At 37.7% G+C, this 27,875-nt stretch overlaps 1 protein-coding gene across 1 annotated transcript in view; it reads left to right on the top strand.

The window, feature by feature from the left end:
- The first annotated feature begins 2,633 nt into the window (after nt 1–2,633).
- Nucleotides 2,634–27,875, top strand: part of hivep3b (HIVEP zinc finger 3b) — a 79,504-nt gene continuing 54,262 nt past the window's right edge. The window contains exon 1 of the mRNA XM_077217836.1: nt 2,634–2,889. The gene's annotated coding sequence lies outside the window, so the exon portion shown is untranslated. The remainder of the gene's footprint in view (nt 2,890–27,875) is intronic.

The following is a 27,875-nucleotide window of genomic DNA, read 5'->3' as shown; positions in this document are numbered from 1 at the left end:
TAAATAAAAAAAAACACTGGTGATTTAAAGTTGGCATGAAATGGAAGTTCCAATTTCTTTTCTTCCCTATTGAGACGTATATCCGAGTGAATAAAACAACAAAATATGAATTGCAGGACTTTATTTTATCCAACGGGAATTGATTGGATCATTGATTAATGACAGGTTTTCCAGCCCTCGTGCCAAAAAAAAAAAACAATACAAAATTCATCAGAGAAGAGACAAGAAGAGGAAGGGGACGATATTTTGATTAAAGATTATAAGGGCACATGAATTAAAAACAAATAAATTATGTGCACATAATATTTTATAATATATGCTGCAACATGGGACAAGAATTGTCAATTTTGATTTCATAGTGACTTTAAACCTGGAAATGAACAGAAAGTTTGGGATTAAAAAACAATTATAGGTCACTAACCAAATATAATATATTTATTACATTACACTCCTTCATCATCTCTGACTCTCTTTGTGTTCCTGCAGCAGGCAGCATTGTTTCTCTTTGTCTCACTCTCTACGTCTCTGTCTCTCGTTCTCTCCCTATCTTTGGCAGGCTGCTGTATGCCATGCACAGGCGCAGCCCGGCTCTGTGGGGAGGCTGATCTAGTTATATAACAGTCGGTGCAGCGTTGTCTGCTGGAAGACGAGCATGCAGGCATCCCTGTTACATAAGCCTGTTAGGATCATATTGTCACACTGTGGAGCATTCACAACGCAGTGTCCTTGCTACTGTGCTTCCCTCTCGCTCTCTCTCTCTCTCTCTATCTCTCTCTCTCTCTCTCTCCCTCTCTCTCTCTCTCTCTCTCTCTCTCTCTCAGGAAAGAAAACCCAACAATAGTGTGTTCCAATAGAGTTCAAAGAGCGTGAACTTTGCAATCACCGTTAACCCAATCAAAACAGACCTCTCTGCATGGCCTAAACCCCCAACCACTCGACCGTCACGCACCTCACAGCCACATGCCCAGTCAGGTGTCCTGTTTGACTCAGCCGAGGACGGCGGCTGTCATGACGATGGAGCCAGCAACCGTCTCGCTCTCCACAGGGAGTCTGAACGACAGTGGCATCTAGTGATGGGATCAGGCAGCTGTAGGCTATGACTCATCACCTGAATGCCAGGTGAACTTTACCAGACACCGAAGAGTCTACAGGAGTCCATCTAAGCCTTCTAAATACACAGCGTTGACCCCACAGAGAAGGTGAGAGTCTTACCTTATCTCTTTGCTAATTTTAGAGCCAACACGTTGACCTATTCCACAGCAAGACTCCGTTGCGCATTACGGTGGGAAAATGAACAATACCACACTGGTTTTGTCACGCAATGTTGCTCTAATCGACCCCACTGTGACCTTACGCATTCAAGTTTTCTCAATTTCTCAAACACCATTCTTCAGCTTCCATGAGAGTAATTTGATTCTTGTAAAATAAATATAAAATAAGCATAATAACAGGTTGGAGGCCCGGCAGGCGTGGAGTTTGGTAAGCTATATTTATGCCCAGTAATTAAACTGTCCTTCGGGTATCGACCCAGCACTGCATTTGCATTTGTTAAACAAAGCATTCCTTTGTCAACCATTTGTCATATGGTAGTCAGGGGGACTGTGTTTAGATTGTCACGAACATAGTTTATTCAGAAACAAACAACAGAATAGATAGAACTCAACTTACATGGTCTGTGAATTTTTGAAGGTTGTGAGCATTTCACGTCTGCGGGCATTGTTAAAAGGTGGGCCAATTAGGAAATAATCTATTTGGAAATATAAACCCAACCGGGAAAATACATGAATCAATCAATCAATCAATTCCCAGCAGAACTGGTACAACTTTAAGCTTTTTAAGGCTTCTGGAAATTTTAGGGGAAACAAAGAGATTAAGTGATAATTTACTCCTTGGGTTTGGTTTATAATATACTAAGGAATGACAACACTTTCCTGGGAGTTTAGTAATGTTTTACAGAACATTATGATTTACTTTTCCTCCATGCCCCTGGGAAAGAGTTAAATGAATTAAAGTCCATGCTGATGATTAACCCCACTAATAGTCCTCATGTGGGCCATGCTATCATTAGTGCAACTGAGAAGCTTCAGTTCTGCTAAAGAGTACAACTGAGTCAGGGAATTGTGGGAATAGTGCTGACATAAGCAACCCAGTATGCATCCCCCAGATGGGCCGGCTTGTGAAACACTTGCTCTGGATGTGTTAAGTGATTCTCACCCAAATATTCCATTAAATATTTTGGTTTGGTTAGGTTGTCTGTTACAAATATCAGTTTAACTATAAATAATATACATTATATGAAACTATTACATGGGCAGGATACAGCCCCACACCCTTCCCCCATACAATACGGTAAATGATGACAGAATTTGGTAGAACTATCCCTTTAAAAAAAATATATGTAAAAGTATTGATTGGTTGTAGAATGATCAACACGCAAGTTTTGCAGGGTCCCTTTGAAATGAAGAATACCGGGACAAGGAATTTTTGGAATGTTCCATGACGTCACCTCACAGTCCTAACAGTGAGGAGGGAGCTAACAATTAAGGTACTTCTTCGGCCAATAGGTGACGCGGAAGGATACTACCTCATGATTATTAATCACCCTGAGAACTGCGAGAGCATGGGAAGGGGGCGGGGCCCTCGGGGCGTCGCGTGCAGGGTGGTGCGGTGTGAACTGTTTGCGATGCGCGATGGCTGTTGTTGTTGCCCTGATCAGCTGAACGCATGATTGCGCTTCCAGTTTGACAAGCAGGAGGGGAAGCCCTGTTGGCTCGCGAACGTCCAAATAACGCAGAGAGAGAGGCGTCAGCAGCCATTCCGTTTGACAAGCGATGGGATGCGGACCACGGCACGCTGCCCTGGAGAGTAAATGGCTTACAGCTGTGTCAGGTATGGTCTAGCCGCGTGTAAATGTTTTTATGTCTCCTCATGTTTCTACATGTATGTCGTATTCGATAAAAGAGATTGATTTTGGTGAATTAGTAAGCATATTTACAAAGTATTTTTCTTTGAAGTCTTGATTTGGCAAAAATAATATTTTATGAAGTCTGTTAGTAAAACTTGGACATGGCTTTTTGCAGAAATCACTGTCTTAAGTGACAATCGTACCAGCTAATGCACTTTTCATACGTTAAAAACGAAGGCTGACTTTCTGTAAACGATGCGGAACAATATGAGTCAAAACAGCTGTCTTGATTGTTCAAACAAGTTGAGAAATGTAGCGCGAACTCACATTTCAGTGAGTTTCTGATTTTGTCCTGACGGTCAGCCAAGAATAACGCTTTCCTACAGTACATTAGTGTAACATGGGAAACCACATAACGCAGGAATCTGACCCTCTCTCCTAATTCTTGGAAATGACATAACATAGTCGGAGTTCCCCCGTGTGTGTGGTAGGCTATACAGGGAGCACTGGGCATTTGCTCATAGAGTGAGAAACCGCACTTAAAGGGATAGTTCACTCCTAAACTGAAAATTGTTATTATTCACTTTCGTGTTGTTTCAAACTCACACGACTTTCGTGGAACACAAAAGGCGATTTCCACGTTCAGTCACCGTCCATATCACCTTTTTTTTCATGCAGCGAAAATGAGTCTGTCGTTGTTCCTCGACATATCCTGTTGGAAGGCTTCAAGTCATACAGGGTTGTAACAACATTTATAGAAGAGCTAAGCTCATTTCCATTACATTTTTATTTTATTTTATTTAGCTTTTAAGGAAGTCCAGATTTTAAGATGTTGTTTACTGAAAATCTCTGAAAAGAGTTATTTTCATTGAAAATAATTGGTTCAAAAGAAAAATGTTTTACCTGATCTGGTTTTCTAGTTCAGGAACTACTTTTTAAAAATCTTTTTTGGAGCTTAAAGTCGGCATGAAATGAAAATTCACCCTGTTTGTTTTCTAAATGCATGTATGGATCTTATTGTGAGCAATTCATCTGTGAATTTGTTTATTTTTTTGAAAATGTTTTTGTCTCATAATATTTAATCCAAATGTCACAACTGGACCTTTCTGTAATAATGACAGGTGATGCAGGACTTTTCCAATCATTTAGTCCGCTTAAACTCCGCCCCTCCAAGCTCAGTTTATCTTCCTCCACTTTTGATTTCAACGTCCACATGTCAAAATCCAATCAACAACTGATGCATAAAACCAGGTCCCCCACCCTACGTTTTTTTACATTTTATTATAATCTGTTATTCTTGCGTGTACATAACAATACGGAATAAAATATCTCTGTTGCTACTGACGTTTAATCGCAACTTTAGCATCAACATTGGTTTAAAAACTAGTGTTATAGTCTGAGAGGTTTGCTTAGGAAATTTACAATAATTAACTAGCCTACATATTTTTGTTTTGATAATTTTTCATATTACAATCATATGATCACAGTCATCAGTCGTCAACCACAGGCACTAAATGATTCTTATCCTCCGTGAGAGACATAACTCAGTTCTAAACCATTTAATTAATAAATTTGCTGGTGCAATGTTACCATGCATTTGAAAAGTGTTTGTTTCGCACTGTTCTTAGCGACTATATATTTGATTCAGGCTGGTTTTGTTTGGAGTTAAGTCAACTCTCTAATGTGATCAAACCGTTTCCATCATCTCAAGTAACATGAAAAACTTGGCTTTGTTTGCCTCAGACACAGTTGGCTAGGGCTAGTGTATTTTAATCTGTGTGTGGTGGTGAGGAGGGTGTGCTTAATGATATTATTTTTGAGTGTATAGGCACAAAGCGGAGAACTGGGAATGAGACGTGTTGTTGCTTGAACTAAGCGGCAACAGTGCTTGAGCAGAATGTGAAGGGAGGAATGGTATTGGCCTTTATTTATCACAATGTCACAATTGTTTGAGTAGGCTATATCATAAGCAACACCTTTGTAAAGAGAGACAGTTTGTTTTTCTGATACTTAGGAATTTTTTTTTGCTTTAAGTCCGGTAATTTGAAGTTACACTGCATTTAAGAATCAATCTTTTTAGAATGAGAAAAATCAGCTTCATTCTTCCTTAAATGGACTAGAGAGATTAAATTACTCATTGTCTCCAAATGGCTCTTTATGCAGTGCATTGTGTTAGACATTTTTCATTTTCATTTTGAATACTTGTTTGCGATTTGGAATTTTATATTTAAGCTACTTTATGGTAACAGTGACGATGTGTTGCTAGCTGATGTGATGTGAAAATGTGTAACACTTAGAGTTCAATATAGGGTTGTTTTCAATAATAATAATAATAATAATAATAATAAAAAAAACAGTCCCCGATTACCAAGATTTGTAAACAAGTCATTCAGTGGCTGCATCAGAAATCACATACTGTAGGCCTACTAGTAGGTTCTCATTATATGCATCTCATCTATATGTATCTTATCTTATACATGTAGTATGAATGAATATAATCCGGAAGTACATTCATCATGTTGTTGTTGTCATTTGACCTTCCAGCATCAGTTTTGTTGGTTCACAAACATTCACAAAGCCTCCCCGGTGGCTTCATGGGATAGTAAATTGTCCATTGGATGCGCACTTCAGAATCTTGATGGAAGTAGTAGGTAATCCGGGTACTTTTTGCCTTTTTGGTAATTTTTTGAATTCGGACATGGAATTCTTTTCACATAGGCCTACTGTTTTTTTACTAGGGAAGTATTCCTAGTTGCATATTCGGATGCTCTGATGCCTGATTTGCGAACCGAATCAACTGATTTGATGAAAAGAACAGACTCAAAACTGAGACTGCATCTGAAATCGCATATCTCACTACTATATAGTAGGCTAAAAACAGTATGTAACATAAGAAGTATGTTTAACTTTAAACTGTTACTGGTTAAGCTCCATCTACACACAGAATAGAATCAGCATTCTCTCATCATGGGGGGAACGGATACTGACAGCTGGATTATTTGCCATCAGATTCTGTTCCCCCCTATGTTTCTTACTCAATGTCCAAAATTCACATTACAGAATGACCTACATCTTCCGTCGAGATTTTGAAGTGTGCATATGATGATCCTCTGAGGCCACAGGAGAGGATTCATGAATGGGAGAGAAGTCACGTAACGCTGGTAGGTCACATGATGATGACAGCATGGCGATTGTAGTACGTCCAGATTACATTCATACTACACGCGTTCAGATTATATAGAACATACTTTTTTTGTGGTTGTGAAGTAACTTCTTATTCAAAATAAGTACTACCCAAGAGAGTATGTGAGTATCCCCTCATTTCAATATGCCTACTTCCCCTCTATATAGTATACATGCTACAAAGTATTCTATTTGTGTTATATATGGTATGCAAAAAATGGTTTGTCAAGTGAGCAGTATGTTTGAATACACATTATTCATAAAACGGTAAGCAAAAAATATCTGGATGATGTTTGGAATGACATAAACATGAGTGAATAATGACATAAAGAATATACATTTTTGGCTTAACTATCCCTCATAATTCTCATAGATGGCCCTATAATATTGAAGTTAACTATTTTAAAAAAAAAACAGAAGTCTAGTAGCGTATCTTCCTCCTAATGGTTTCATTAGAAAAGAGCATGGCAAGGTCAAAAAACATTTGTAACTTTCGTCGTCAAACTCTCTTGAAATCCACAGAGGTTAGCAAGGTTAACGGCCGCGTGTCGCCAGTAAGTGCGTGAGAATCTTTAATGACCATTGCTTACCTCGTTAGCGAGGATACCGCAGCACCTGTGGTGCGCTATAACCGTCAGACTAATGAGCTGTTGGCTGAATTTCATCTTGAAGTTTTCCCTGGCTTAACTGCTCCATTTAAATTTCTTTCACATGCAAAATGGAGGACATGAAAGATTTGTCTCAGTAAAACAATGGCATTCGGAGGCATTGAAATTCACACTGTGAAGAAAAATAATAATGTTCTCTGCTGATGTTAATGTGCTTTGTTTCATGCCAGCATGCCACACAGGCCCCATCAGTGGCGGATGGCATGAAGTGTAGATCTGAAGGATCACAGTATGTGCCCAGTGCCTTGTCCTTATCAACCCTCACTGCATCTCTTTTCTCCTTTTCACCTCATCCTTGAACATATTCACAAACATAAACGGACCGGTTGGACATCAAGTTCGCTGCTTGCTTCTCCCCTGCACACACTCTTTTAGAAAGTTTTGTTTTTAAAAGTAGAACTTGTAACTCTACGTAAAGGGTGCTGCAATAGATACTTGGCACATTTTAAATGTTATATGAATGCAGAGTCAGATTCCTAGAAAGAACTGGCCAACAAAATATATTCTAATTTTGACTCTGATTATTTAAGTATTAGCAGGTTCATCATTCACAAAGCTCTTTCAGTTCTTTTATTAAATATTCTGGCACTTTTTTTAATGCTAAAGGGATACTTCATCCAAAAAGGAATTAATCACCCTCATGTTGTTCCAAACCCATAAGACATTTTTCATCTTCGGAACACAAATGAGGATATTTTTAATTTCTGTCCCTCCATTGAAAGTCTGATGCTTTAAAGTATTTCTATAGAGATCCTAAAAGAAATCCATATGAATTGAGTTATTTAATACAAGTCTTCTGCATTGACATGATCACTTTATGTGATGAATGGATTTTAATTTAAGCTTTTGTTCACATATAAACATTGATCAGCGAACAGTGAAATGGAAGTTAAACTGTACTTGCTTGACAGATGAGAACAAACCTCATTTGTTCTTGCGGAACCAAGAACCTTGTGCTCCTGTTGGAACGAGGATGAGCAATTAATGACAGAATTTTAAATTTTGGGGGAACGAAAGAATTTTGAGATTAGCACTTTTCATATAACTGTATTTCTGTCATGACTACTCTCTTGAGTGTTTGGCATGGAAATGAATGACAATGTTGATGTGGTTGGTCTTGGTGGAATAGATCTGCTATGCTGCTGCTTCTGCTGCTGTGCTGCTGCTGCTGCTCCTGCAGAGCAAGTACGGGACTTGCTACTGCCAATACATAAGACATGCTGCTGCTGTGAGCAGTAAGACATGCTGCTGCTGTACAATATACTATAGCATGCATGAATTACCCCTAGCAGATCTATACAGGTGGAGCTGGGGAAGGGGGAGGGTTTCTGAAAGCGCGCTGAAACTTCTACAGGAAATGCTGACCAACTATTCGAAGTTTGAGCAGCAAGCTCATTGGCTGCTTCTAGAGCATGACCCAATCAGCTGTGCCTTATAGAGAATTATGTGATTACAAGCAGAATGAGTTAAGGACCGATCAGCCTCCGCCATCTAGAGTTTCATGACAAAATGCTTTTATTTGTTTAAAAATACATTGTGCAAAATGTTTTGAGTTCTCTCAATTTTTTGAAAGATGTTAGTATTGTATTGAGAGAGATTAATTTAGATGTTTCTTCAGAATGTAATGTTTTAAATTATATAGAAGTAAATTAATATTGAAAATTTTGTGTTTATGATGGAATTTTGGATAAAGTGAAACAATACAGTTCCAGAGTAGCCCTCAAAATATGGACTCTAGCGGTTAATATACAGACACTCACCAGGAGTGTGGTTTGTTAACAGTTTATATTTTGTGTAGAAATGTGGCAAATATCTGAAATGTAGGAAAGTGTTCCTTAGGGACACCGTATCAGCATCGCAGTAGAAAAACAGAATCATCATCCTGTCAGGTATGTTATTGCAGAAAGATAAGAACTTGGCCGTTATCTTAAACAACCCAAACTGACTAAATGCCCAGTCATCATCACGCCACACTGCTCCCAACTTAGAGTCGGTCAATGGCACAGGCAGCCTGTGAAGACAGGCGAAATGAATGGGGATGTCTGCAAAGGGCATCAGGTGCTATAATTCCATAGTGAATGAGCCTGATGTCCCTCGTCATCCATCAGTCATGACACCATAATGTTCACTCCCTGCTCTTTGATTTACTGTTTGATGAGTAACAAAGCTCTGGGAGATCCACTGATCACTGGGCTCTCATTTTTATCCCCCACCTTTGCACCCATAGGTGATGAGCGTTTTGCTCTTGTTTTCAGGAGCCGAAAATGACAACTTTCTGTCTTTCGCCCTTTCAGAAGAATGTGATGCTTCTGGTGTTGTACTGTAATAGCAAGAGAACAGGAGGTGATTGTCACTATCATATCTAGTCTGGCACCTCCCTCATGTTGGCATTCTGTTAATGAAAGCAGTCTTGCTGCTGTTACTGGCGAAGCACATTATGTTGGGACCAAAAGTTTGTGAACCAAGTTAAAATGGTTTTAAATTTTAATTTAACTGTAAAATTGTTTTAATATTATTTAAGTAAAAGAGTATAGAGAATTTGAAAATGGTTAAATAAGGACGTTTTTATATTTAAAAATCTGCTGTATTTTTTTCTTGCTTTTTGCTTCGTTATTTTAGTATTATTTATATACTGTTATAATATATTTTGAATTGGCTTTTATATTTTCAATTTCCTTTTAATTTTAGCATATGTTTTATTAACTATGTGCTTTTGTTATGTTTATCAGTTTTTATTTTTTTGACGTTTCCGTAGTCTTAATTTGAGATTTTGTTCAGCTTTTTTTAAGTTTACAAAAATGAAATAATCCGTTGAAGCACAATATGATAATATAAGTTGAACTTGATAAGAGGAAAATATTGTTAAAGACTTTTTTTTAATGAAAAAATAATGCAAAATACAAGCATTTTCACTAGTGGTCTCTGACTTTTGGACCTCGCTCTGTATTTTTGCATGTCTTCTTTTTCACATGCCCAGATATTTTTCTCTTTCCTTTATGAATTTGTTCCATTTTTGGTTAGTCTACCCCAAACGATGCCATTTATGCACAATTACCTCATACTTTGGTGTGAACAAGCACTGTCCCAACAGCTGCAATGGGCTAATCATTAGTCCTTCCAGAACAGTTTCACATACCAGCTATGGTGCCGTCATGTACTACTACCCACATTCTAGCCACACTATCTGCGTCGTACTTTCACAAGTCAACGGCAATCAGATCTTGTGTTGATCTTCAGGGTTTTCCAGTGTTAAAAAATATTTTTTCAGTTTTGCATTGTGTTGGAAGGTTTTCTCTTCCTGGTTCAGCATTGTTTATATATTAAGCCTCATTCAGACTGTCAATCCAAGTCTGATTTTTGTGCATATCCGATTGAAAGCAGATCAGGTTTAGCAACTGTGAATGGCAAACAATAACATGAAATGCGTTTCGAGCTACTTTTTATGTGGTTTGAAATCCTATTCAAATCGCATTTCTGGAAATCCGTTTCAGTCTGACTGCTCTGATCGGATTTTGCGTGGTTTATGTGACTTTCTCACGCCACATAAAATCTAAACGTCAGATGTTGTTATAGGAAACATGCTGAAAGTTGCTGCAGAAACAAAGTTGTATTGTTGCAAAGTGCCAGACGAGCAGAAAATGACAATATAGGAGACATGTTTTGAGACCGGCAGAGACACCAGCACAGAATAAAGCCTGATACGTTTCTGCTGTTGCCTCATCAGGCGCAGTAGTCCTGTGTGGCTGCTACATATTGTCATGTTGTAAATAGGATAACATCTGTATTGCAAACCCCTCCATGTTGCAGTTGTTGTTGTTTTTGCCATATATCTACCAGCATTGCCATGACGGAAAACAAAAGAGTGGCATTGAAACACAAATCAGATCTGTTGCAATCAGAGTTGTGTATAACGCGTTACAAAGTAATGCGTAACTGTATTCTAATTACTTTTCGTGGTAACGCAGTAATGTAACATTACATTTTAAATTATGTAATTTGATTACAGTTATTTATGTCAATAAAATTAAGTTACTTGCGTTACAAATGTATTGTTAAGAAACAAATATTTAGTAAAATGCATTTCTAATCACGTTTGGCCGGCTGCTTCAGCATGCGCTTTAATGAATTACCGGAGAACGCGCTTCATGAGACACACACACGCAGCGCTACACGGTTGGGGGCACAGTCTGGCCGTTTCTCAATAGAAGTAGCCTACGCAAACTTCGGACTTGCGTCCTTGGTAGTTCAGACTTGCCAAGTTTGATTCAGGAGAACGAACTCCCGTTGACGAGAGTGCGCGAGTCAGGTTATTCCGCAAACGGAACCACGGCGTTCCTGATCGCGTCACTCAGCACGCTCTGGCTACTCCGGTTATCTCTTCATGTAGCTATATTTCAGGCGACAATAAAACGAAATATGGTATAAAGTAGTACAACTCTGCCTCTTTTCGTCAACAATAAAACAAAATATGTTATAAAACACAACTCTGCCTCTTTTCATTTAAAAAAATCGTAAACATATTAATGGCCACACAAATGTGGTTCAGGCAACGCGTACATTGATTATCTTCACTGCATATATTTATAACAACACCATGTATAAAACACAACCCTGCTTCTTTTTGTTTTCATTTTAAAAAGAAACACAATTCTATGCAATACACAATGTGAACATTCATTGGTTTAGGCCAGATTCCCATCGGATACACAAATAATAGAATTTGGACTGACAGTGTGAACGTAGCCTTAGAGCCTTTGTTGATCTTCCATTTAGTGTTTAATAGCATTTAGATTGTGATCACAATCTTAAAAGTACCCACGTGACTCTGATTCATATGTTGATCTGACAAAGCGAACTAAAGTCATTCATTATCAATGAGAGTTAGCGACCATTGGCGTTGTAATGTAGGCATAACCACCGTTTTGGAAAAAGTTGTAATTTTAACTTGGTGCAAATGAAAAAACGAAAACTGTCAGACATTTTTGCATTTGTAGTGTGTTCACTTTATACATTTATAATTGTTCATCATCTCATGACTTTATATTGTATAATATTAGCAGTACTCTTCAGTCATATTATTTAGTCGTGTCTTATAGTGCAAAATGTGGGTCAGGTGTTTGTTTGCACTGTGCAGTTGTGTTGAACATATCTTGCATGATCCCAAGGGAATGTTGGCTACCACTACTGACGAGGATTGCATTTCCTTTTCTGCTACTGGCATGGATTGCTAACTCCTGTAATGCAAATAACTGTAATGCATGGCCAACACTAATGACAGCCTCTATACAATAACATAACATATCTTTCCTTTCTATATTTTATGTTGCATGTTTATTGCAACAGCCAGACTTAGACCAGGTATTACTATAGCTTGGAGTTAATGAAGTAGGAGTAATATTTCCTCACTCTTCCCTAAGGTCCCTTGTTCTTTTTTTATTACTGATGTGTTTTCTATTGGTTTCCTTTTAAATGTTCGTATTTTGTCCTGCACAGTTTCAAGACATCAAATGACTCCCATTTGTCAGAGGCCGTCTTGGGCCGTACTGTGGTGGAGAAAAAAACAAACAAAGTAGCTGTACCAACTTATTAAGCATCATTGTCAAAGACTACTATTTTATTCAGTCAAATTCATGGCAGACTTTGAGGCTTATTAAAGTACCTGCACACTGTACACATTTTAATTAAAGTTAGGAAATCATAGTACATATACCTCCACAAGCTTCAATGGTTGGTGTGAATTTGGCCCCAAACCCTTTTTTTTTTTTTTGCATCCCTAAAGATTTGATTGTAACAACTTAAAATGCACTATGGTTATATTATACCTCATATATAAGGTATATATTATACCTTATATTATATTATGCTGCTCAGTTGACCCTTATATAGTCTGGATATCTAGGAGAAAAAGTTTTTTAAAAAGTGTAACTGTAAATATATATCTGTCCAGGGCAGAGTTCAATCCAATAGGGCTGTTTTTGTATTGATGCACTTTGACATCTCTTCCAGACTGACTTTGTTTACTGTTGTGTATAAGTATCCAAAAGTAACATTTTGGTTATTTAGATTGGCCACAGCTGTGAGATTTGCTGGCATGCAAAGACATTTGTCTGCACAGGCCTTCGTCCGATGTTTGTGGTTTACTTTTATAATTAATGATCTCTCTGAAATGGATCGTATTGAACAGGAGGAGAACACTCGGCTCTTTTGGGTCTACGCTGTTGTACTGTGATATTTTAAATGAGTCTTATCTCATTGCTCTTAGGGTCAAATGTATACAATTTCCCAGAATCAGAGTGCAGACAACAAGGAGCAGTTCTTTACTTGAATGCATTACAGAAATCAGATTCTCACCCCAAGGAAAGACGATCCAAAATCTCTACTCTCGGTTTGAGACTTCTCCCCCTCTCATCCTTTCCTCCCTGAAAACATGTGTATCTGCATGTGTCTTCACGCTTGGCCTTGCCCAACTTCTTCCCTGAAGTGTGTGTGTGTGCTTAATTGAATATATGAAGGATCAAATGCACATCATGTGACAAAGATGAGCTACGATAACATTATGTATAATATATCTAAATGGGCCATTCTACAGAATTGGTTCAAAGTTTTTATTTTTCCACATTGTTTATGTATGCAAATTGTATAATATCCAAGGTACACATTTCTAGTAATTATTAACTAGTGCAGTTAATTATCATCCCAGCAAACACAGAACGTTGGCACAATGTACCCAACCTTCTAACGTTTTAAGAACATGGCTAAAAGGTTGCTACATTGTGTGGTGAAGGTTGTAACAGAGTTGTCACAATGTTGACATTAAACCACCGTTCAGGGCCATTGATGTTTATTTATGGTGTCTGGACAACCACTGGACAACATATGTACTCGTCACTGCCCTGCAGCAAGAATTAATCAGCCTTTTAAATTTCAGCCGCCCACTGGGCTCATTGTGTTGTCACATTCTGCATCGAGCAAGGATGTGTGAGTATATGCGTGAGTATTGCGTTTAATTTACCTCAGCTAAATAAGCTACGTAATTATTCAAACACAACCTACAGCTTAATTTTCTAATGTGACTAATTTAGCCTAACCGCTCGCACACGTTTAGTTTTTCATTTGATTTGTCTGCTATTTAGTCTTGTTCGTTTCTTTGCTATGCTCCACTGTCTGCCATGTGCAGTTTTGTTCATTACATGTTCTGATCTGTCTTTGCTTTTTGTTTTATTTATTATTCTTAAAAGAAATTAGACAGCGACGTTGCCATAGTAGAAATGCAATGTGCCACAGACGTTGCCACAATGTAAATGTGTTTGCTGGGATATTGTATTTTAAGAATGTTTTAGAATATTTTCCTCTCCCCAAATTTGTCACTACCAAAACACAATAATAAATAATTTGATAAGAAGCCTTATGTTGACCTATTCATATTTTGTTGACATCTACCTTGTAAATATATTTTTTGGGTAAATCGATAACAATTACAATTTTAACAATATTTCAAGTGTAATTTATATGGTTTGTTGTATTTTGAATCCAATTTTTCTGTGTAAAAGGCATTAAGTTAATCAAACTGATTTCAAAGTTAAGGATTCATTAGTACAAATATACATTGAACCAAACACTATAATAACATCTTGGTTGATAATTCAATATACTTTCTTTTAGATAAAACATCCCATGTTTAGGTTGTAACGGCACATTTGCGGTAGTGACTGCAATGTTCTGGTAGCGACCACATCACATTACAGAATTTTAACTCTCATACTAAAACACTACTAAAACATACTAAGATACTAATGATTTGCATAACTGTACTAAAATTTAGTTTATTTCAAAAATGTAGGGGTGTGGTTAAAATCAGTCTCAGCCAATGGACTAAAACGCACACCGTTTTGGTAGTGACATAAAAATGCGAGACACATTTTTTTACATAAAGTTTCGTGATTTAAAAATAAAATATAAAATACAATTTTTTTTAGCTTCACTTTTTAAAAGAAATCAAAAGGATATTTTTAAAAACAATGCAAAAAAAACATTTCAATATCATTTTCACAAGATGAAATTTCGGGGTTAGGGTTCGGGACAGCCACCTCCCAATTGAAAGTACCCAATAAATGATGATTTTATATATTAAGCTTACTTAAATTTTCAATATTATTGTGGGATTCAATAGATAATAGAAGGATCTTAGTAAACATATCATATGTTAATACTTAAATGCTTTTTAATTGTGTTTTTTTGGGTGTGGGACAGCAGTTTACACCAATTCTGTAGAGGCAATTTAGAGATAATTGCAACTCTAGTTTAAACAAGTAAGACCTTTTTTATTGGTCAACTTCTGGAGAGAAATACTACAGCCACTGGACATGGATTAAACTTTCTAGTGCACGTGTTGAGCGCCTGTGTTCACGCACGCTATCAAATGGTGTGTAGAAATGGAATATACTGAAAGGCTAGATGTGTGGCTTTACACATTTGCTAGAGTTCGCCTCAACTTAATGTCACCATGAAATGGAAATGGAAAATTCTTGTTTTTTTATGGAATATTAAAGTATTTATTATAAATGATTTATACATGCACATCATTTTTTTTCATTGGCCCTCAACTTTAATCAAAATAACTTCCCCTCCCTCTTACAAAGACATCTCTTCACTGATGATGTGTTTTTCAGTGTGAGTGTCACTCACATAAATCGCAGCAATGGCAAACTGCACCAATTCAATCAATTCCCGATGGACAATATAATTTCTGTACTACATTTCTTGTTTCTTGTTCGAAAAGCCGTTTCACTTGGATGTACGTTCACCGACTGCTTCATTAGGTACACCTGTTTAACTGGCATCTAGACATGGTCAAAACGATCTGCTGAAGTTCAAACTGAGCATCAGAAGTGGCTTTGAATGTGTCATGGTTGTTGGTGCCAGACGGGCTGGAGTATTTCAGAAACTGCTGATCTACTGGGATTTTCACACACAACCATCTCCACAACCACTGAGAATGGTCTGGAAAAAAGAGAAAATATCCAGTGAATGGCAGTTCTGTGGGTGAAAATGCCTTGTTTATTCTAGAGGTCAGAGGAGAATGGGCAGACTGGTTCCAGCTGATAGCAAGGCAAGAGTAACTCAAATAACCACTCTATAATACCGAGGTATACAGAAGAGCATCTCTGAATGTACAACACATCAAACCTTGAAGCAGCAGAAGACCACACCAGTGCCACTCCTGTCAACTAAGAACAGGAAACTGAGGCTACAATTCGCACAGGATCTTCAAGATTGGACAATAAAAGATTGGAAAATGTCTTGATGAGTCTACTTCCAGCATGATAACGCACCATGTCACAGCTCAAATCATCTCAAACTGGTTTCTTGAACATGACAATGAGTTCACCATACTCAAATGCCCTTGACAGTCACCAGATCTCAATCCAATACAGCACCTTTGGCCTGTGATGGAACGGGAGATTCACATCATGGATGTGCAGCAACTGCATGATGAATCATGTCAATATAGACCAAAATATTGAAGGAATGTTTCCAGCACCTTTTTGAATCTATGCCACAAAGAATTAAGGCAAAAGAAGGTCCAAATCGATATTAGCAAGGTGTACCTAATTAAGCGGCCAGTGAGCAATCACAATAGGGAAGAAAAGACTAGTACATCCTACACCATGCCGACTTTAAGTATACCTTGGGCTTCAGTTTGACTTTGCAAAAACCAGACGGATCCACAAAATATTTGTCCAACTAAATTGATTATATTATAGCATTAGACACATAGGACATAGAACCCATTCCTGCATTTAAAAAAGGTGGATGATGTGCAACTGAGCGAATAGAACATCATCTTGAGACGCTTTTAAAAAGTCGCTCTATTTTTAACTTGACATGCCATCCACAATGCTGATGATGCAAGACACTCAATAAATTGTTAAAATAAATTGTCTGCCTGAATGTGAATGGCTGTAGCGTTGGTGATTTCAGGTAAAGGTGAATTTAGCTATACAACATTTCAGAGAACATGTTTTTACTATGCAAATTATTTAATGGTTAAATCTATCTTTCGACATGCTAATTCACAGCACTGCTGCAAAAAAAAAAATCAAAACTAGTTGAATAGTCGCTTATCATGACCCATCCTTATTGCTTCCAATCAGTTGCTTTAACACGCCTGTCCTACACTGAAGAAATTTGGTGTAGGATTTACTTTGAATCTATTATCACTCAGAAATTGCTTGTCATTTATGTGTGAAATTTACACATTGAATTAAACATGACATTTTTAAGTAGAAAGACTGAAATAGTACTTTCTTGTGAAACATACTCATATAGTTATTGTTTTATTTGCAACTTTGAAAACATTTTTTTAGAGTGTACCCGTCTTCCCGCCTCCACCCAATGTTCAGGTTATACTTTGTTTGCACTGAAAGCTGAGCCTTTGTGATCGCCAGGCCTACGAAATTTTGGACGAAATCTTTGGAATTCTAGGGAGTGGACTTAAACATGATTAAACGCACTACACTCTTTTTGATGGCTAAAAAACATAATATTAGCCAAAATAGCTTATAATCAAACATGAAGGAGGTGGGGAATATGTAGAACTTGATTGATTAAATAATGTGTTTCGGTTCAGGGAAAATGGGCCTGGCAATCAGCTGTGTGACTGACGTTGCTTTTCTCTTTGCTCAGATGGAAGGAGGGGTTTAGGGGGCTTTGGCTGGTAAATCCCCAAACGCAGAGGGGATCAACAGCACCAGGCTGAGCTCCAGCAAAGCATCTCTGGCATCAGATCCGTCATTAGCATGGGCTGCTTCAATTCCCTAAATCTCTGACGGGCCTCTCAGAGTGATCTAGCTGTGATATCCCGCACCTGTGTTTCTGAGTTCTGCCTGCCTTTTAAGCCTCAAGGGGCTTGAGTTTTGCTGTGCGCACAAGCATGATACTGAGGAGGACAATGGTTGGGATTGCAAAGTGCAGAACAAGTTGTACATTGTCTGAGGTCATGATGTTTTTTTGTTGTTGTATATACTGCAAAGTTCGCTGCACAGATTGCTGGAGTGTTTCGGACCTTTGCGTATTTGTATCAGATGGCAGTCAGTGCTAGTGCTGGTCCTGGATGCGGAGCCCCTGATGTTAAACTGCATGTCTGAATCTATGTTGATGGTTACATAACCACACGTCCAGCGAATCGCTCATCGCTGCATCTGTCTGCAAAGCTGCTGCCAGCAGTCAAGAGTGCTGCCAAATATCTTTGCTGTCCAACAGAAGCTGACTATCGCACAGAAGCTGAGTTTACACCTTCATTTGACAATCCAGTCTGTCACACTCTCATGTCTTTTTTAAATGTGTTATCGGCCCAGAAACACTTCTGAATTCATATGATTTTTACGAGAAACGGACTGAAATTGACGTCATAGACTTTATATTGTGACATCCATTCATCCATTCTCTTGTTAGCGAGTAATCAAATCATTCTTTTCAATCAGATATTTTCATTGAATCCGCTAAACCTGTTGAATGTTTAGTTCACAAATTGGACTGATCCGGTTCAAATCACTGACTCAATAATTCCTTAAAGGCGTTTCTCGAGTTAAAAGCTTGGAGTTATTTTAGTTTTTATATGCTATTGTTTTCTAATAGTTTTTGTTAATATTTTGAGTTGGCATTTATTTTTATATTTTCCGTTTTTATTATAATTTTTAGTAATTTTATCACGTGCTTTTGTAATTTGTATTTATTTATTTATTTTTCTAATAGTTGTAATTATTTTTATTTCAGTTTTAGTTGGTCTATTTCAGTTAGTAATTTTAGTACTTATTTCAGTTAATTGCCAAGGCAATATTTCTAATTTTTGTCTAGTTTAATTTCATATAATATTTTTATTTCAATTTACTTTTTTTTATTAACGATAAAAATACTGCTAGGGAGGAAGTTTCTCTGTAAAATAACAACTTAAATGTTGTTTTGTTTTTATACACAAAGCTATGAAATGAATTCATAAGATTTGGAATATAGTGCTCACAAGTTGTATGGATCACATATCCTTTGCCTCCAGGTGCTTCTAAAAATAAAAAATGTAAATAAAAACATAAATACAAGGTAAATACAGATGTCAGTATTTTGTGATTTGCATTCAGTGTTAATTTGTAATGCATAATATGCTATTGTTTGCTTCAACCCTCACATTGCTTGTTGGACACACGAACAACAGACTCATGACTTGGGTTTGTCTTTACTTTACAGTATTTACACTAGTTTGCACTTTATGGTGTTTAAAGATCAAATATCTTTTTGTCTGTACTATGCTGGTTTTGCCATTGTGCCCCAGCCCTCTGTAAACACAACTCGGGGAAAGCGTCAAGTTAGACTGCAGTGTGAGGCCATTGAGTTTCCTTAAGTGAGAGCTACCTGCCTCTTGACATAGTACAGTCTGTTCTCAGCTGTACTGTCTGAGGTTTTTTGTGTCGGTGAGCAAAATAGAGTGAGAGAGGGCACATTTTCTCACTCGTTCGTGCCAACTCTCATGTGCCAGACTACAAAAATAACCTGATTTGGATCGACACGCCTGCTAAACAACAACAACAAGAGATTTTATAACCAAATAGTTAGCATCCTTTCTGTTATCAAATAGATGATGTTGTGTCATTAGTATGCTAAAACGCCGAGTTGCAGGAGCAGTGCAAATATTTTTTGCCATAATTATGCCTGATTATGTGAAACTGTTTTTGAATTTTTATTAAAATATATATTTTTGAACCATATTGCATAGAGATTATGCAGCTTTTCTCTTGCAAATTTATGACAAGAGAAAAGGTACTTAATGGTTAATGATACACTCGCAGCATCATATATGAAATGAGTCAGATCTATCTCTGGTTAAAACCATGCCTGCTGCATGAAAATGTCGAGACATTTAGGCTAGAGATTTTGTTCCTCATATTTTCAATTTGGTGGCTGAATATGATGAATATTCCACGTACTGGAGTTCTGGAGAAGAAAAACTTATTTAGTAGATAATTAGCATTTTGTTTGATTTGAATCGCCTGTCAGTTATATTAATGTTAATGTTATCATTCTTACAGTCCGAAATTGCATACTTTCAGTCCGAAATTGCATACTTCTCATAGTATATGCTATATACGTGAAGAACTTGCTTTAAATAATTTAATCCTTGTTGTTAAAGAAGTAGACCTACAACTCCAAGGAGAATCATTCTTAATACCTACAGCACTTACACTTGGAAAGAATTTTTATATTGCGGTTACGCTCGTGACGTTTCAGTGTTGCGTACTCATTGTTTATCCTATCATGCATTTTTAAGCTTTGCCAATTAAAAACGTTCAAACCATTTAAGTGCAATAGGATGCTGTTCTGACCGGCGATGTTCAATGTCCACACACCCAAATCTTTTTCTGTTTATGAATCTGTGTTTCTATTGTATTTATTGTCCTGTTGCTTGCATTTGGTTTCTTTGTTCTTTTATTTCTGACTGTTTACTCTTCTTCAGTAAGCTTGCGCCTTTTACTTGTATTAGTTAGGCTAGTATTATAGTATTGTGTAGAATGCATATTTTTTACATTTCTGAGTCATTATAAAGTTCTTCATCGTAACAACCTTATTTTCAGCGAAAGTAACTGTATTGTGTTATATATTATCTTGAAATAAAATTACTCGTATCGTGATTTGATTTTGGTCATATCGCCCACCCCTAATTCTCAGTATTACTGAATCATAATAACTTAGATATTTCTGTAGGTTCAAAGACTAGCAGTGCTTATAAATACTCTTAGATTTAACCAGCTTTTCATCTGAGCTAGATTGGTGCTCATGTGGAAACATTCAAACCCTGACGGTATCATGTCCCGATTCCTTTCTCTCTCTTTTCTTGTTTTTTTATATTTTTTTAATAAAAGTGGCAAAAAGCTCAGAAATAGAATAAAACACTAACATTTATTCTTAGAAGAATTGAGACCCCAATCGTCTTTTTCTCTGCTCTGCATGAACCACTTTACCTGTAAAACAGAATCTTGAATACACTAGCTCATTTCCTCTGATTCACCCCGAGATCCAATAATGGCCCGCGCTGTATTATGCAACACCCGTGTGATATTTCAATGGAAAGAAATATTCTGGCAAACGAACGCCTACTCATGTCTCTGTTCTGCTTCTCTCACGGTTCGTCTTTCTACAACAGCAGCTATTTTCAGTGCTGCCATAATATCACATTGTATGGCATGAGCCGATGGAACGGATGTTAGCTTGTAAACTGCCCGCCATTAGTGTCAAATTCATTGCTATTCCCTCAAGCCAATGAAGATAAGGACCTGTTTTGATATCGGGCTGATGTGCTGCATATTACAGCCAATCAGTGATAATGCCAGATTTATTTTTAAGAGCTTGAATATTTTCATAATGTACGTTTTCAGTGAGTCACAGCCCTGTATGCATACTAAGGCTTGTAACACTCCTCCAGATGTATGTTGGTATGTTTTATATGTGTAGCAAACATTAAGCTGGTAATCATGTTCCAGGCCTGGAATGTTGCGTTCGCACAAAATGGCCATAGAATTGTGTGTACGCAATTTTCCATGCACATATCGGGATTTACAAAAAATAAACTAGGTGTAAATATTTGCGCACTCTACGGACACTCTACTAGAAAACCGTGCGTACGCACTATTTTTCTGGAGTGAGCGAAGTAAACTGAATGATTTAAACTCTGGTATATTTAATCTAAATGTGTATATCAGATGTAAAACACTCTCATTAATGGGGTAAATGACTGAAATATCATGAAATCATTATCCAGAAGTTGCAACAATATTAATTAAAATAGAAAAATTTGTAGTGGATGCGCTGCTTTTGAAAACCTTTCCTGTGGCATGTTGTGTTTGAATGTTTTAACTAATTTAAAACATGAGTTCTGCCTTTTAGAACTGGATTTGAGATTAATAATGATCAATGATGAGCACTTGACTCTAAGCAGATGGTTAAGCAACATAGATGGTATGGTATAATGACAGACACCAAAGGACTCGCTCGGTGATCGATTGGTCCATGGGCCGGTTTGAATAAGTCTGATGACACAGTAGCTACTGTACAACCTGTGCTGAACGCAGGTGTGCTGTTGGTGCACAACAGCATTTTCGTGGTCTTCCCAATATATAATATATTATATTATATGTAATATATTATATCTTGAATATTATATTTGAATGATATAATTTGAAGGAAAAGGTAAGATATGCATGTTTTATTTTTTTAAATGTTTTGTCAGTGGCCCGCTGAGTCAATTATTTACATATAAAAAAATAAAGCCTATCTGTATCAAATCATAACATAAAAAAATAAAGCCTGTCTGTATCAAATCAAAATATATAAACATGTATGTTTACTTTAAAGGCAAAATTGGCAAAAGAAATCTTTTTTTTTCTCAGAAATATATTTTATACAATTGTGATTTATTTATTGTTAAACAAGGCAAGGATATGATTTTAAGCAATGTAATGTGATGGCACAAAGTCCGTATCTATTATTTTCCTAATGTATTGTACCGTTAAAGGTAATATCATGTGTATGCTAATATGCATGAAAATGATATGCAGATGACGGTATGCAGTAGAACTAGCCGTATGTAAGCTCTATACAGGTCCTTCTCAAAAAATTAGCATATTGTGATAAAGTTCATTATTTTCCATAATGTAATGATAAAAATGTAACTTTCATATATTTTAGATTCATTGCACACCAACTGAAATATTTCAGGTCTTTTATTATTTTAATACTGATGATTTTGGCATACAGCTCATGAAAACCCAAAATTCCTATCTCAAAAAATTAGCATATCATGAAAAGGGTCTCTAAATGAGCTATTAACCTAATCATCTGAATCAACTAATTAACTCTAAACACCTGCAAAAGATTCCTGAGGTTTTTAAAAACTCCCAGCATGTTTCATTACTCAAAACTCAATCATGTGTAAGACCGCCGACCTGACTGCTGTCCAGAAGGCCATCATTGACACCCTCAAGCAAAAGGGTAAGACACAGAAAGAAATTTCTGAACAAATAGGCTGTTCCCAGAGTGCTGTATCAAGGCCCCTCAGTGGGAAGTCTGTGGGAAGGAAAAAGTGTGGCAAAAACGCTGCACAACGAGAAGAGGTGACCGGACACTGAGTAAGATTGTGGAGAAGGACCGATTCCAGACCTTGGGGGACCTGCGGAAGCAGTGGACTGAGTCTGGAGTAGAAACATCCAGAGCCACCGTGCACAGACGTGTGCAGGAAATGGGCTACAGGTGCCGCATTCCCCAGGTCAAGCCACTTTTGAACCAGAAACAGCGGCAGAAAGGCCTGACCTGGGCTACAGAGAAGCAGCACTGGACTGTTGCTCAGTGGTCCAAAGTACTTTTTTCGGATGAAAGCAAATTTTGCATGTCATTTGGAAATCAAGGTGCCAGAGTCTGGAGGAAGACTGGGGTCCATCTGTGATGGTCTGGGGTGCCATGTCAGCTGCTGGTGTTGGTCCACTGTGTTTTATCAAGGGCAGGGTCAATGCAGCTAGCTATCAGGAGATTTTGGAGCACTTCATGCTTCCATCTGCTGAAAAGCTTTATTTTTCAGCACAACCTGGCACCTGCTCACAGTGCCAAAACCACTGGTAAATGGTTTACTGACCATGGTATTACTGTGCTCAATTGGCCTGCCAACTCTCCTGACCTGAACCCCAAAGAGAATCTGTGGGATATTGTGAAAAGAAAGTTGAGAGACGCAAGACCCAACACTCTGGATGAGCTTAAGGCCGCTATCGAAGCATCCTGGGCCTCCATAACACCTCAGCAGTGCCACAGGCTGATTGCCTCCATGCCACGCCACATTGAAGCAGTCATTTCTGCAAAAGGATTACCGACCAAGTATTGAGTGCATAACTGAACATAATTATTTGAAGGTTGACTTTTTTTTTGTATTAAAAACACTTATTTTATTGGTCGGATGAAATATGCACATTTTTTGAGATAGGAATTTTTAAAAATCATCAGTATTAAAACAATAAAAGACCTGAAATATTTCAGTTGGTGTGCAATGAATCTAAAATATATGAAAGTTTAATTTTTATCATTACATTATGGAAAATAAGGAACTTTATCACAATATGCTAATTTTTTTTAGAAGGACCTGTATATGTTTTTTTGGGGAGGAGACGGGATGGAGATGCATGTACGCACAATCTTTTGCTGAATGGTTTTATAAAGGAGTTTTACACATATTCTTCTGGTATATGCATGGTTTTATAAATCTGAAAACTCTTGTGCGTATGCAAAATCTAGCTTTTGTGCGTATGTACACTTTTAGGATGAAATCTAAAGAAAGTTTTATACATGAGGCCCCTGCTGTTTAGGCCTTGTGCTGTGTTTGGTGTACATCTCTCAACGGTCATCACGCTGTGACGCTATGGCCCTCAGGAAATCCTCCAGACCCCTAGGGATGCTAATGTGTGCCCCCCTGTTCTCCCCACTGATACTAAATAAGCTGCTGTAATTGGGAAAATAAACAGTAGATTAATGCTAGACCATGTGGCATTGACTGTGTGTTTATAGTAAGCTGCTGGATATGAAAAAGCCTGTTTGTCACCCCGTGGGTAATGTTTGTATAGGTCAGGTTTTGTGAATGTTCAGACTCCATCTCTGGAGTTCTTGAGTAGACTGGATCTGTGATTTTTCGTCACTCTTGTTTGACAGAAAGGCTCTGTGCTTGAAGACTGGGATATGATTGACAAAGGAAAAAAGTTTTGATCACCCATTTTCACTAGGTTAAAGTTGCTATTTCTGCTGATTAAAACCCATCCTGAAGCAATCTAAGCTGGTTTCCTGGTCTAGAATTGCCATTTTACACTACTGTATTAAATTTTGATTTGATATGTACCCACTACCCACCTAAACATGTTGAGGATTGTTGGTGAAATATGAAACCGAAACGGATACCAGTGGTGTCGGTATTGACTATGTTGTCTTTTGCATGCTAGGAGTTTCAAATTGGAAATAATTTCCTGCCAAACTTATTATCTGACACATTTCAGATTGTGAACTGTTGTTATACACAGTTTTAGATATTTAGTCAAAACGGGTAGTATTTAATTGCTTGAAGTGATGCAGCTTTGCTCTGCAGTGTCATTGTGGGTTAAGTCCAACAAAGCACTTTAGTCTAATTTAAGATGTTTTTAAGGTGGACTCAAAGACAAAATGAAGGATATGCTCTGTCTTACCCATATGCTATTTTTTTGGCTTTGACAATCTCACAAAAAAAATACACTAGTGAAATTAACACCATAATATAAATAAAGGAAAACTGTTAAACAAATGTCACATTAGTTGCAGGCTTCATCTAAGCTCTATCTTTCCCTTACAGTGCTGACATTAAACTTAGCAACCTAAAATGAAATGAAAACCCAGACACATTTGCTAAACCATTAACCATGGAAACACACCGGATGTCTCTATAACTCTAACTCGGGCTCAAGTTACAACTGTTCCCACTTGTGAAAAATATACTGTTTTGGAAGGTCAGTGAAGTACCCAGTTGAATGTTTTGGCAGTGAGCACTGACACAAGGTACTCGCTGGAGACTCTGAGACTCTTGTTCCAAACCCAAAGCACCGGCGGCGTATTGACCGTGCCTGGTTAATGACTTTAAAACTCAACAGACCTATGACTAGTCGTGAGTGTATGCTGGGTCAGCGACAGACCTTACAGTCTGTGAGGTGTAAAGAAAGCATATCTGGCTCAGTCCAGTCATTGACGCTTGGCTCTGAAATGAATTTCGCCGTTTCATTTGCCAGTTCTGAGATTCCATGAACACACTCATGGTTTATGAGCTTTAATGTGATGTAGCCCTGGAATGGCACCATGAACTTATTACAGGGTCAGTCTCACAGGAGAAACTGGTGCAAAGAAAAGCAATTTTATTTTATTGTCCATTCATCCATTCTCCAAACTGCTTGTCCCAGGTAGTGATGCTTGATCCTATCCCAGCTACTCGAGCTGAAGGCAGGGAAACAACCTAGACACTGTTTTTGTCTTATTTTAGTATGTTTATGTACATTTTTATTATTATTTTTTTTCTTTACATTTTAAATTAGTGGTTATTTTTATATTTTCCAGTTTCGTTTAAGCTTTAGTAAATTTGTCAATTTATTTTTCTCATTGATGGCCAGTCCATCACAGTTGTTTTTTAGTTTTTTAGTTTTTGTTTCATGGCATATTACACACACACACACACACACGACACACTGCAAAAGTCATTTCAGTTACTGTTTTTTCCTTTTATTTTTTGTCTTGTTTTATGCAAAACTCTGCTCAATTTTGTTTATACATTTATTTAATTACACTAGCAATCTTATATACTTTTTGCTTCACAAGTACATTTTCTTGATTTAAAAATGTGTATATATTTTTATTGGAGAATTAGACAAAAATACTGATGATTTTGATGATGACTTTTGGCACTGACCAAACCAATTGTAATTGTAAATGTCCTATTGCTCATCATTTGTTGCAGTTAGCACTTTGGTTAGTACACTGTGTAAGCCTCTCAAGATCCGCTTTTGCAGCTCTTTAGGGACATTAAAGGCGATTTATACTTTCTCAAGCCCTGATGGTCAACCTAGTAGGCCATTTGTAATAGCATGTGTTTTTGTGAGGAATTCCCTCTGCACACAACGATGGATGGGTTTGTATCCTGCCTCATCCTCCCACCTCACATCTGACCTAACAGAGCTTACCAGGATGCAGTATTACTGTTCACCAGAGAAACACCCGTTACTGTTTCTGTTACGAGATCAAAAGTAGGTTCAGTATTAAATTCTGAGCTTATCTAAATGCTTTTGAATTTCAGGAAATTGTGCGGTGTAGTACATTCACCTCAGAATGTCTGACAGTGCCTTTCTTTGTCTGTGTGTATGCATTGGGATGTACAGGCTTGCATGCTGCGAAGACATCATGCAGATTCCTTTCGTCTGAAGCTCCTCAACCCTGCCAGGCTGTGACAGCTCCTCTCAGCCTCCAGCAGGAGGGAGCGGAGTGGATGTGTACATCCATTATTTTCCTTCACTCCATCCGTTTTCTCAACTTGGAGCAGCTGGGCTGTGTCAGTAGTCTGTGGAAGACAGTACTGGAACGCCTGTGCTTAGTCACTGTAGAGGTTTTTTTTCCATTCTCATTCCAGCTATTTATGCACATTCTCTGTGCTCTGTTTTGGCTGAGACTCGCCCAGTCTCGAGGAAAGAAGAATGAATTCCTTTTACAATTAATTTGTTGATCTGGTTAACAAAATCAGTCTGTACGATTAGTTTAAATATTGGTCTGTGCAATTTTCAGTTTAACAACACTTTTTAACTGAGAATGGAGAACTGTCTCTTTCAGACATTATGACATTTTGGCACTATGCTGTTATTAATTGGTCTTACATTTGTTGGTCATATACATTTTTGCTTTATAAACTTAAGCATTTGGTGTTTGTTGTTGTTTTTTTAGCTGGTTTAAATATGTCACCAAGGTAATGTTAACTTGCTGACAGCGGTGTCCAAAGTCGGTCCTGGAGTATTATTGTCCTGCAGAGTTTAGCTCCAACTTGCCTCAACACACCTGCCTGAAAATGTCTAGTATGCCTAGTAAGACCTTGATTAGTTGGTTTAGGTGTGTTTTTATTGGGGTCGGAGCTAAGGCCGTGTGTCCACCAAAGCGATTTTAGCCGGCTGAAAACGCTAGGCGCTCTGCTGAAAACGCCTAGCACTGGGCGCTTGAGCGTTTTGGCAGCTCTGCGTTTTTCAGTTGAGACTGTTCGTTGCTATGATACAGAATATCCGCAGCACAGTTTACTTGCAACTGATTTCGTAGATAATTTGTTTCATACTAAAAATTTATTTTTCATCCATTTTGTTCGGTTAGCTCTGCTGGTTGATGTCTTTGTACAGAAAGAATGTTGTGACAGTTGGTCAGTGTGATATTTGTCCCGCCCCTCCTCCACTGTGATTGGATGGCTGTGTAAAAAGTGACAGTGATAAGCGCTGCGTTTTACCCAAAGTTCAACATTTTTCAACTCTCGGCGACCAGTAAAACACGCCGGGCAC

This window comes from Siphateles boraxobius, unplaced genomic scaffold, assembly GCF_051911475.1.
Source record: "Siphateles boraxobius isolate OS27281-9 unplaced genomic scaffold, OSU_SipBor_1 12, whole genome shotgun sequence".
NCBI lineage: Eukaryota > Metazoa > Chordata > Actinopteri > Cypriniformes > Leuciscidae > Siphateles > Siphateles boraxobius.
Note: the sequence above shows the minus strand (reverse complement) of the source record. Positions and strands in the feature narration are given on the sequence as shown.